Consider the following 13,296-nt stretch of genomic DNA (forward strand, 5'->3'; position numbering starts at 1 on the left):
TAAAAAAGAAGACTGAGAGTATAGCTCAAGGGTAGAGTATCCCTGAGTTCAATCCTGAGTCTGCAAAACGACAACATCACCATCACCAACAACAAACCAGAATGTTATAGGAACCTAGGGGCCAAGGATAGCCATCATCTTTTTGTGTCTGTGCTTGTCTACTAATTAAATGGCAGAAATGAAATTTTTAGACTTTATTGTCTTTGGCTTAGTAAATTCTGGTCTAAGCATTAATCCTAAAAGGAAAATTCATAAACAGAGATAAAACATCTTGCAATTATCTATCTCTTATAGTATCATTTATAATAGTAAAAAGAATACAACTGTCCAGAGGAAACAAATAGGTAAGTATTTACATTGCACAGAATGTTATGTAAGGCAATATATTTTTGAGGACTGCAGACAGCATGTGATATACTTTTAGGTCTGTTTTAGAATAATATAGAAAAGGAGTATAGACAGCATAAGTATGCACAAAGAAAATAACAGTAAATACATCAAAATTGCTATTATTTGTTGTTTGGATGACAAGATTATGGATGATATATTCTGATTCTGAATATGGATCTTTCCTAATTTTCTGATGTTCCAAATTTTCTTTAATGAGCATATAAAACATAAAAACCAAATCTAAATGCACTTAAAAACTTTCTAGAGCAAAAACTTTGCTCTAGAAAACTATCAAGATAAAACAAAATAAAGACAGTAATAAAGTCTGCCAATTATACTTAGAACAGCAGTAACATGGGGTTAGGGTGCCTGCAAACTGGCTTATAGAATCACATATAAAAGAAGCACAGGAGTTTCAGTTTAATATAAATTCAACAGTAGTTGATATTTAGTAGTATTTATTATGTGAATTATTGAAGGAGCTAATCCAGAGCTGAGCTTCTGTACGACGGTGATGTTCAAGAAAGGATAGCAACAAACCACTGGACTCGCTGCTGTAGCGTGAGAGCATCCTGCTCTGCTCTTAGTAAGATGCCGATGCACAGCAGTGAGTCCATGGAAAGCACGTGGAAGAGGTTAAGTGCAGTACCTTTAAGAAATTAGGACATTTACTCTAGAAAAGAGTTCACAGAGGAGACATGCTAATTGGCTTCTGCCGTGCAGGCTGTGGTGGAAAGGCTGGCCTTGCATGCCACAGTTCAGGGATGAAGGAGTCCAAGGTGAAGCAGATCGTGTGCAGTTGAGGAGGCAGAGAACCCGCGTGTTCCCTGCTATGATCTTGCAGTGACTTCTGCTTCTTTCTTACCCTTTGAGCATATGTAGACTGTTTCCCCTACTTGTCTACTAGTAAATATCGAATTTTTTCTAAAACCAAATCCATTTAAACAAGGAGGATTTTTTTCTTTTTTAATATATTTTTTGAAGTTTGGCTTTAAAAATAATTTAAAAACCATCTAAATTAGCTCTCAGTTTTTCTCACCAAATCAATAATACTCTTCAGTCAATGGCTTCAGAGGGTAAAGTACTTTCCATATATGATCTTTCTGAATTCTGCAACAATCCCCATGTTGCGCAATTTCTTTGCTTTTCTAACCTGTGGTCAGATGTTTCACTGTGGTTCTGATGTCTCCCTCTGTTTTGGAGTTTTATTTTTGAAGACCCATTCCAATCTCCAGCAAATTCTTTATGGATAAAGGAGGCAACAGGGTTGGGTGGGGCAGGCGTAGATTCTCACATTGATACTGCAATCAGGAGATGTCGGGCTTTTCAAGTCAGGTAAGTTAGTTATGAAGGAAGTGTGGCTAGAACACAAGTCCTACTCTACTATGCTGCCCCACTAAACTCCTGTTTCCTTCCTTCTCCTTCCCAGTACTATCATTAGGAACCAACACAGGACAAAGTGAACATACCAGCAGTAACACCCAATTAACAAATCCATGTTCACATTCTAAGTAATCTTCGTTATGTTCATGATTGGCTTCTTGACAATCTTATTTCAGCTGGAATCTCCAAAGTAGGAGCAAATTGAACAAGATGGGCCCAACAGATAGGTTAATTATGCTTCTGAATTCAGAATAAAAAGAAAGTCTCAAATACTCTTTATAGAACTTTTGATATACTGTCCACAGGTTGAAAGCGTTTTAAATTTCCTATTTATGCACCTTTTTAAAAAAATCTCAATATATTTGTTGTTCATGTCTTTTCATAAGAAAGTAAAAAACAGTCTATAAATGTGACCAAAATTTGCATGCTTACCCCAAATACACGGGCACACAACTTTACAGAGATGCTGAGAAACCATGTTACCTGAAGAGCATTAGGCAATCTATTTAATCAGTTGCAAAGCTTTAGGAAATACAGCACCATTTAAGTAGTTCCTAAATGTAGGCCAGTGGTTATTAAATCCAGAGGTGTGGGATGGGGTCCATATCCACCTCAAGGCTGCCTTATTTGAGTACTTCTATTTGAGAAATCAATAAGAAGAACTACTTGCCTAGATTCTCTAATTCCCCACAGTGAACCCTTAGACTCTTTTTCTAGTCCTTTAACTACCAATGATTTGACAGAGAAAGCTAAAAAAAAAAAATCAGGAAAGACAGAGACCAGAAATGATGGCCCCATTCTTCCTAGAACACGCTATTACCCACCCATTTGACCTCCCAGGAAAACAAGCTAGCAACTGCATTTTACACTAAAACCCATTCTCTGGTTAGAGGTTACATTTCTGGTAGGGCATAGGCTGTTTCCAAGGGTGCAGAATGAAATGCAGAAAGCCATCATCAATCATTCATCAGTTACAATTACCATTTGCATCCATTTATCTAATCACAGCCTTCGGTAACCACCACCCAGGAACAGTTCAAAATCAGTCTAACATAGAAGCGAGGAAGGGATTATAATTCTCTAATATTGTCTAATACACACGGCTGCTCCTGCTCATGTTGCATGTTAATGAACTATACGTGTTCTGTCTTTGCCATATCACACACTTATTCAGGCTAAAACAGGGTAGAATTATTCTACTGCGATGAGAATATATGGATAATCACATGCCACATTTCTTTAAACCATTGAAGACATAAATCCTTTGAGTTGCTAATTCCTGGGACAGGTTTGAAGCACATTCTCTTGCTTATATAACCATGTAAAGTGCATGATTTTGCAAAGCTGTCATGACTTCCATTCCTCTTCTTTCCTGATCTTGCATACATATGTCCCCAATCAGTGTCCTGTTTCTATGCACTAATTTTCTTTTTCCTACCATGCTTTATCTCAGAAATCAGGTTCTTTTCATGATGACAATTAGGTCTGAAGTTTTTACGTGTTCACTTTTCCATGGCATCTTTTGGGGAGCATTATACAAAGTTAAAAGCCTTGAAGACAGTTCTCCACAGGAAGTGAGTGACCTTCCTTTTCCCTCTGCTTGCAAAGTTCCTCTACTCATGCCTCCTTTTCACAAGAATACACACATGTGTGCAAGTGTGTGCATGTTTGTGTGCTTAGAATCACCTCACCAGCCAGACATGCACTGAACTGGTTTCTGCTTACATCTTGTTATATCATCAATGTGCTTACACACTTTTTTACTCTACATATCATAGTGTACCCATCTTAAATTCTCCAAATTTCTGCATTCCAATCTTTAATCTGAAAACGATAAAGGCTATTTCATAGTATCCTTACGAGGAATATATAGTACCTAGGATTATTCAAGGCATTTATTGTGTATTTGATAAAAGTTTTATTCCTTTCTTCCTTTTTCATGTGCCAAAGAGGAGAATGTCAGGTTATTTTCTGAATGTTTATGTATATATAATTATTATAGATTGAAAAACGTTAAGTAATATAACATGCAGATGATAGCAAAATTATTTTGTTGCTTAAGGCTAAAATTTAATCAAGGTTTAAACTGCACCCTTCACTGCCATCAGGTACAAAGACCTGCAGAAACAAGCAGAACACCTCTAACTAATTGAAGCCTAGGTCACTCAGGCTACCCTGCTATTGGACAGTGTTAATGTAGCCACATAAACTTTGTGGGGAATTTAGCATTTTGTTGCATTGCATGCTTGCAATTTTATAATGTTAACTAAATTCATTGAACATGGGAGGCCTGGGGGGCATGAAGTGCGTCAACTCTACAGTTATTTCAGATGGATTTAACTGCATTTCTTCTGTTCTTTGGGTCAAAAGATTAGTTGCTATTTGCATTCTAGTTTAAAACCTCCTTAAGGAAGCTGACAATATGGTGAAGACTGTTATTTTCAGGTCATTATCTCCTCCTCCTTTTCTGTCTCACACTTGGATCTGGTCTCCCTACAAAGGGTGCTGAGACCTCTGTATTCCTCAGTATTGATCTCTATGAAGTAGCAGAAAAACTGCCTTGACAGGGGTGTCTGTCAGGCCTACTGTTAGCCTGCATGATGTGGTGATGAGGTTCAGGAGATTTCCAGTAGGAGAGGTGGGGTGCTCAGTACCACCTGCTTATTATGTGTTCCAAGGTATCTCTGGTCTTCTTCCTGGAAGGAACGCACACTTTCTCTCTTACCCCCCTTTCTTGTGTTCGCCTACTCATTTTAAGGCCCAGCTCCATGCAAACCTGAATTGTGGGGCCTTCTCAGAGTGGATGATGTGCGTGGCTTCTCCTGGATGCACTTCTTGCTGCGTGCTTTCTGGAATACACAACATACTGTCTTGCTCATGTACGTAACAGAGCTTGTCTCTTCCAAGTGACTAGATGTGCTTCAGCTCAAATGGTACACACCAGCAATGTGATTCCTAGTCTTATTGAGATTTTACTACCTAAATTTCTTAGAAGTTGGATTTTTAAAAATTCCTTATTTGGGAGGGAGAGACTATCACTTGAGACTTGAATATTTAGCAATGGGATGCTTTTAATCATTAGGAAACTAGACAATGAACATGTACTGTTAAAGCCAATTACAATAGAACCCAAGGTCTATGTGTAAGATCCAAATTGAATGGATTTCATCATTTTACAATTTCAAATTAATTTTTTATAAACACATTTATACAATTTAAAAGGCTTTGACTCTTAATATATCATGAAACTAGAATGCATTTAAAAATATTTTACAGCAATAAAATGGGTTAATGCCTTTGTCAGCACTCAAGCCTGATTATCTAAAAGAATAATGGGACTCATGACACATCAGTTCTGTAAACATATCCTAATCTACACATCATTTCTTGGGGTAACTTACAAAATGAAGCATACAAAAAAAAAATCTTGGAAAATAGTTTGTTCACACATTTTGAAATGTGACATTAGAGTTACTTATTCATGAGAATTTCATAATATATTAGTAAGCATGCTGCAGGATATTTTGGAAAAGTAATGAAGGCTTAGTAATGCAAATTTTTTCCAAGCCTCCTTTCTTTTCTTACCACCCCCTACACCCCAGCCTTCTTTTCTAAGAAACAAATGAGGTGAGACTTTCTTTTCAGTTGAAGATTGAGCTATATTGCTGCCCATCATTTTTTTTTTTTTTCGCCTCATTCTGAGCATCTGCAGAGCTGCTCATTCCATTGGGTCCACCTCAGCTCCTCTGTTAGGCTCCAAGCCCTTTGAAGGCAGATCTAAGATGTACCATCTTGTTTTCAAGGTCAGCAGTAGAATACCAATTGCAAAGCACGTGCTCGTATAAATAGGACAAGAGCTTGCCAAATAGAAAAGGGATAGGAGAACAATGAGAAGGCGTGTGCACGATGACTTGCTCACACCTACCATCTGCTAGAGACGCTGCGGCTACGCTTGTTGGCCACTTGTTAACAGATCTCATTAATCCACTCAGCTACCTGTGTACAAACCCCCACATGGCATTCACCCAAAGCTTCTTGGTTCCTAGGCACTTGTTTCTGCAGGTCCTCAGAGAAACTCTTGAACATAAGGACATTAAGGATACATATGGCACTATGGGTTATGGGTTATAGGGATAAGGGTAGGACTGCAAGGGAGAAAGCTTCTTTTAAGAAATGGGGAGCTGGCCTAGAAAAGGGAGGACGGCACTGGCAGACAGAGGAGGTGAAGGAATATCAGCAGAGAAGTGGGAACAATGTGGGGGGTGCAGGGATCTGATGGACATCAAACAGTGAGGAGTGGGCACTAAGACACAAGCCCAGACTCCGTCCCCTGTGCAGGTAGTGAGCATACTTCATATGTTTGAGTAAGAGAGACAACATTCGAATTATCAGGCAGGTTAAAAAAGGCATCGTAGAAGAGAAACCAACTAGTAGATAGATAGCATTAGAGATAAGAGACTCAACTAGGGTGAGGGCAATTAGAATTGGAGATAGGGGAAGACTGCAGAAATACTTTGGAGGCATGATCACGAAGACACCTCTGTCTGAGTAAAGTTTTTCAAATGGAACTCATAAATCACTTCCTGGTTAAATCACGGAGATGTTTTTTTTTTTTTTTTTTTTTAAAGATAGAGTGAGAGAGGAGAGAGAGAGAGAGAGAATTTTTAATATTTATTTTTTAGTTCTCGGCAGACACAACATCTTTGTTTGTATGTGGTGCTGAGGATCGAACCTGGGCTGCACGCTTGCCAGGCGAGCGCGCTACCGCTTGAGCCACATCCCCAGCCCCGAACGGAGATGTTTTTTGAAGGCTCCTGGAATGACACCACATCCTGCCACGGCCTACAAGGTTTCCCTCCTGCCTGCTCCTTTATTTCATGTCCACATCCAATTCAACCAGGAAAGCCCTTGTCCCTTGGTATCCCTCAGTCCAGGTCCCTTCCCTTGGCTCTCAGGCTGGGCTCTCTCCCATTTTTTCTCATTCTTTAGATCTCACCTATGCAAAGGGATCTCCTTGGAAACCACATCAGTGTGACCTTCCTCAGTTACTTTGCAGACTTTTAATGTGCCCATTTCTTCTATAGCATGCACCCTACAGTCTACCTTGACTGTCTATGATCCTGGGGTTACACTGGTGTACTATTGGTCCCTTCCCACTGTGCCAAGGAAGCCACTGAATTCTCGAGTCTGGGTGATCACTGTCAGTACTACCACAGGGGTGCCTGGTATATAGACACCCCTGAATATGGGTGAGTATGTGTATGCATGAATATGAGAATATGCTTTGAAGGCGAAGGAGAGAAAGATGTGCAGTTGGAGAGGACCAGGGTTTGCTCTTGAGATTCATCTGATGCCCAATCTCACCCTAACCCACTTTCTAGAGTGCCCCTACTTTGTTTTAGAATAAAAATCTAATCCACTCATTCATATTGTGAGGCAGGTGCTACAGATAGATAGGCGATGACCCAGATAACAATGTCCTTAAGACAAGATATGAAATGAAGAAAACTGGATTTACCAGGCCTGAGAGGCACTTACATGTTTGGGGAACATATATCTATCTATAAAAGTATTATTGCACATGAAATGCTTAGTTCTTCCAAGGTTAATTTGAAAATTTGTAGATATGGTCTTTCCCCCATTTGTTTCTCAGAAAATGCTTAAAGAAGAGGAGAGCAAGGAAATATCCTCAATGCCAAGAAATACACTACTTCTATAATATGCCAAAGCATATTAATATCCTATTCAGCATATGATCACAAAAATCAAAGTGGAATTTCTTAAATAAAATTAAAGTCAGTCTTATACAAACAAACTTAGGGGACTTTCCCCTTTGCTTAATTTTAAAATTATTTTATATATTATTTGTAACCTACTTTATGAAATCTATATAAAAGTCTCTAAAATTAAGTAATTTTGATATACTAAGGGTATCTTAATTTACAAATGTCTAGATCCGTCCATTTTTTTTGTACAAGATAGTATCATATACATTAAGTTAAATGATGACAGATCAATTAAAATTTAATGTATCTTTTAAAGTCAATGAAATTCATCTTATCAGAAACAATTTAAACAATTTACTAATACTATTAAATGAGTCACTTTCATTTTAGATTCAATTTCAACCTTCCTGATACCCAAAGTTTTCCAATTTTAGCATGCTACAGGATCATATAAGATTCTTAAGGAATTAAAATTGTCAAGACCTAATCTATAGGTTGGAACTCAGAAATGTAAGTTTTAAAAACACCCCAGGAAGTTATGGGGGAACAATTTAAAATTTTTTTTCTACATTTCTAGAGCTCTCCCTTCCCTCCAAAATGAGTTTTGAGAAAAATGTCTAAATTTTATCATGCTTCATAATTCAGAGCATTTTACCATCCATTATCTCATTTAATTTTCATAACAACAGGAACAGAGAAACAAGAACTACTAGCATTCCCATTTAAAACAAGAACCCAGAGGCAAAGAAGTGACTGTCTTTCCTTATGTGTTCTTCTTCCTAGGAAAGTACAGTGATAGTGACTCATTAAATATTTGAGTAGTTGCTTTTGTGATAGGCACAGTTCTAGGTCCTGGGGAAAAACCAGTAACAAAAAAAAAAATAGATTAAAAGAAACACTTTCCCTCATGAAGATAATGTTCTGGAAGGGGGAGACAGACAGAAGCAGCAGAGATAATAAGTAAATGATGAAACTAATATTCAGTGCAAGATTTCTGCTCAAGGTTAACCAGAAATTCAAATACTAAACCTTATGAAGAGTATCAAATGGGTTCTCCAGTTAACAATTTAACATAGAATGAAAGGGACTTCATTCCCTTAGGAGTCTAATTAATAGATATTTAATTATTACAAAACAATATTTTACAAACATACATCCCCCTCTTTTTAAAAAAATGTAGCAACAAAATCTTACTGTATTGTATGTACACAACCAAATCTAAACACATATACTTCTTAATTCTGTTCTGGCTATTATAATGGAAGTGCACATGAGAAATGGAACCAACATTCCTTAGTCTACCTGTAGGTGGCGGTACAGGTCCAACAATGATCCTTGGCTCCCAACTGTCCCTGTCATTGTCTCACTCAGCTAAAAATCACACTGGACTCTGTGAAAACCACATTTATTCTACAAGCAGGAATCACTCTGCAATGGAAACTTTCTTAAACAATTGAAGGACAACTCTAATGTTTAATAAAGGCTTTCCTGTAGAATGTATTAGGTCCCACGTGGGCTGAACTGATAAAATAGTTCTGTTTATGCTGAGCTAACCATTTTAGGTTGTTGGCAAGTATAGTAGAATGCTTATTCCTGAGTGGGAAAATGTTTCATTGATAAAGTGATACATAATAAATCATTCATGTGGCCTCCTGGTCTGACTCAACCAAAGGAATGCCTTTTTGTAGCATTTAAATTTCACTTCCTAACCTCGGAAGTGAAGTAGCATTCTGCAGGGAGGCAGGTTTCCTGTCTGCTGAGGTAAAGGATGAAGGGGCCAAAACAGAGGCACTGTGTGGGGCCAGACCATGATGCCAAGCTGAGCAGGCCTGTCTTCCTGAGCCAGAGCTCAGAACTGCTGTAGGCAGCTCAGGTATTTAAGAAAGAGAAGGGTCAGGGCTTCTGGTCCTGAAACCCAGACTTTTCTTTTATTTCATACTGACTGCCTGACTGATGAACCTTTGGGGGTCATTAATGGCTAATGTCAAAGAACTGTAAAAGGAAAGAAAAATACTTCCAACTATGCCATGGCATCAGACTAACTTTTCCCATATACTTATTCTCATATACTTATTTCTTATATATTTGAAAATAAAAACATTTTTTTTTCCTGGAAAAAATACAAGACCAGAAAATAAATTGCAGTAGATCAGACATTCAACAACATGTCCAGTGGACTGGCTCTCTTCGCAGGTAAATCCTGAAACGTGCTGCTGAGATGGTAAGAAGGGTAGTTAGTCTTCGCAGCCACTGGAAAGTCAAAAGGAAATTTCTCAGTGAAGAAAATGCTTTTTTGGACTGCTGGAAAACACGTTTCCGCTGCACCCCTGCCCTCATGGCTAGTTATGCTCCGTGCGGAAGGAGATACTTTGCTGACCTCTGGCCGCTGGCGGTCACCCAGGCCATCGGAGATGGTTAATCCTGCTTGCCCTTTGTCTGAGCCAGTTAGGGGAAGAAGCTGTCAGGGGAGAGATGAGATGTTCTCTTTCTAAATCTCCTTAGAGTGCACTGCTTCAAGTAGCCACTCATCCCTCCCGTCCATATGGCCAGCTGAACCGCAGTGACAGAAATCAAGAGCATGGAACAATTCAGGGACAGATGTTTCCGATCCAGGAGGAGACAGGGCCTGAAATGAAGGGAGAGGGAGCAGCACTTGGACAAAGGGAGAAAGCAAGGCTGCAATACATCAGTCCTGACCCACAGTCCCTCCGGCTGACTGCAAGGAGTTTATGGTTCCATTACCGAGGAGTTGAGGCACTGAAAGGAATCCAACAAGGACCCGGAGCTCTCAAAGCCCTGGCAGGTAACAGCCCAGATCAGAAAACCAACAAACTGTCAAAACAATGCCATTACTCTTCTTCCCTGTATCTCAGGTTTGGGTGCCCAGCTGAAAAGTTTCTCCCAAAGAAATCCCCTAATTTACTATAAGGTCAGTGTTTCATTTAACAAAATAATTTCAGTAACTGTACTGTGACAATGGCCATACTTTAATTGAAAAAAATGCAAATTATAACTTTTTAGTGATTCCCTGATCAACACAATGATTCTACGAATTCCTAGCCAGCGGTTACTAAGGGGGAAGCGACCCAAAAATCCTGCTCTCTGCCCTCCAGCTTAAAAAAAAATCCTAAAGACTAACTGAATAAATAAACCTGGATTTTCAGCATATTTGTTATAATTTTTCCTCAATTTGTGATTTTTTTTTCCAAGAAAATATCTGTCTTTATGCTCCTGAGGATTCTGTTAATCCATGCTGTAATACAATCTTAAGAAAAAAAAAAAAAAACCAAACTGATCTACAGAATATATGAAATTCTGTAGAAAAAATTTACGACCGTAATCTGGACATAGAAAGGGAAAAAGTAAGGCGAGTACTACACTAGGAAGTCCAATCTGTGGTTTCCAAAAAAAAAAAAAATCACTCTTCACATGTAGCATAGTGAAATTTCTGGCACAATCGTGATTAACAAAAAATAAATACGAGACACCAAACTGGATTGGTGGAGGAGGAATTTATGGATTTTTAGAGAGGAGGTGTTATACCAGTAAACAACTCTTGGTTTTCTGAAATTCAAATCACTTGATGGCATGTAATCTATTTTAAGCTGTTTCCAAGAAAACAAGTGAATACGCTTAATTGCACACGGTGGAAATATAACTGAATGCATAGGCAGTCACAGAAAGGTGCGCGCCACGCTCCTAGGCAAACAGCAATTCAGTGGTAGATCATTTTTATGTTTATAATTGCTTATAGTTTCCAGGGCTATCAGTCCCTCCTGTGACGTTAATCACCTGCTCTGTCATGGCCCTTAGGAAGGCCTTAGGAGACCTGCCCTCCAGCGAGACAGCAACAGGTAGGCTACTGCCCTGAAAAGAGGTCCACAGGAGGAACAGGCTTCTTTAACCACGTCAGCCCATTAACGCGAGCAGATGTTCCCTTTCTACCGAATCTGCCCATCTCCAGTCCCGGGTTCTACCATCCAAGACAGTGCTTTGCCAAACTTTGTGATTTTACTGCTGTTCACATCACAAACAAGGTGTCAGCCAGGGGTCCTTACCACTTGTACAAGGAACAAGAACCCCTAGACTGTTCTTTTAAAGACCCATTTGAACATTCTGAGAGAATTATTTGGTTCTGGGGAATGATATGAAGATATTATTGAAGAGTCTCGTTACAGGAGAACTTGGAATGATTTCACTTTGGTGGCCCCTTTCATCTGCCAGGGTGCCTACTTCACCTCCGCCCAGTGTGAGCAGATCCCCGAACAAGCAGAAAGCTTTCACCGCAGTGCTGCTCAGCCCTGGCTACTCAGCAAGCACTGGAGGAGTTTTAAAGAGAACCCAGCATTGAGGCTACACTGAGGTCAAGTACATCCACCCTCTGCACGGGACATGAAGGCACCAGTTCTTTTTATAGACCCCCAGGTAATTGTAGTGTGTGGCCGAAGATGAGAACAAAACCCCTCACCTGTGGGCCTATTAGAACAGCATCAGGCAACTAATCTCTGCAAAATTCTCCTCCAGCATGTCAGTCTCCCCACAGCAGATCTGTTTTCTTAAATCCTATCAAAGGTTTTGGTTTGGTTTTGTTCTGTTTCTTTTGCCTTCCATAGAAGGTGATGGATTAATGGTAAGCACATGGGCTTTGGAGTCAGGCGGCCAGAAAAAAAAATCTGACATCTACTACTCCTAGGCTTTGTGACCCTGTGCAACAAAGGTAGTATTTCTGTCTCTCAGTTGCCTCCTCCTGTGAAGCAGTACGTAACGATGTCCTATTACAGGAGGCAGTTCACAGAAAGCACTCAGAATCTGACATAAGGTAGCACATGGTATTCCCTTAGTATTTATTACCATTATTTCTTGTAGGAAATATAAGGTAAAGGCCTTAAGTGGAGCTGATATGGCTATGCAGCAGTATGAATTTATTTTGGTAATGGTGGAAAGTCCTGGTGACAGCGTTTGTATTATACTTACTTTAAGCAAAAAGAAATTATCTATCTTCCTTTATGCTTTAAGGTTCTAGCTACATTTTGTTGAGCAAAGCGTTCTGCAAATTAAGGAAATGTTTAAAATTATTTGTGATGTAATTAATTTACTTTTATTCTGTAGACTGAAAACACAACTTTAGGAATAGCTGGGGGCAGTGGAGTGTTGGTTTGAGGCCTTCGGTAGTTAACTAGGTGGATGCTCGGGGTAAATGTGGGTAAAGTTACATGGCCAAGTTTTGGGCTTTCAAATGGTTTACAAAGCATTTTTTGTTTGGTACTGTACTTCGGGAATTTTGCTGACAGAGATAATAAGAATTTCTTCGTCATAAACTTGAACTGAAATAAAAATCCACCAAAAACTACTGACAGGTCTTGTCTAGCATAGTGCCAAACAAGGCCTCAAATCTTCAGAAACATCACAAGGTTTTAATATTCAGGGAAAATTTTACATTCAGCTCTAGTGAAAATATCCTACTTCAGCTGATCTGATTATGATTCAGCATCATCTCAAAGAAGAGAGAAGTATAATTTATTATTGTTATTACATTGGCTGGGTGATTGGAAACATATTACCAATGTACAAATTAGAGCCTCTAATTCTAAAGTAATTATCAGCCAATTTCAGAGTTGTTAACAGGAGTAGAATTATGAATATATTAGCTGATTCATCCTTACAAATCAAGTTTTGATTAGATAATACTACACACTAATATTTCTTAAATTCAAATTTCTTAAAAGGCTTTTTAGAATAAAAATTTTGATAAAAATTTTTAATAATGTATGCAGAGCTCGGGAGGGAGAATAAATGA

General features: G+C 38.8%; 2 protein-coding genes across 40 annotated transcripts in view; one reads left to right on the plus strand and one right to left on the minus strand.

Annotated features, from left to right (window-relative positions):
- The window catches only part of LOC101967955 (thiamine pyrophosphokinase 1), a 372,786-nt gene that overhangs the window by 97,362 nt on the left and 262,128 nt on the right, over positions 1–13,296 (minus strand). The gene's annotated exons all lie outside the window — the stretch shown is intronic.
- Positions 9,950–13,296, plus strand: part of LOC110598265 (uncharacterized) — a 64,909-nt gene continuing 61,562 nt past the window's right edge. For 6 of the 12 annotated variants that reach the window (XR_013435479.1, XM_078040723.1, XM_078040725.1 and 3 more), the window contains exons 1-2: positions 9,950–10,302; positions 11,724–11,924. The gene's annotated coding sequence lies outside the window, so the exon portion shown is untranslated. Of the gene's footprint in view, positions 10,303–11,253; positions 11,354–11,677; positions 11,925–13,296 lie in introns of all 12 variants that reach the window. The other 6 variants (XM_078040733.1, XM_078040732.1, XM_078040727.1 and 3 more) reach the window with 5 other exon arrangements.

This window comes from Ictidomys tridecemlineatus, chromosome 2, assembly GCF_052094955.1.
Source record: "Ictidomys tridecemlineatus isolate mIctTri1 chromosome 2, mIctTri1.hap1, whole genome shotgun sequence".
Classification (NCBI taxonomy): Eukaryota; Metazoa; Chordata; class Mammalia; order Rodentia; family Sciuridae; genus Ictidomys; species Ictidomys tridecemlineatus.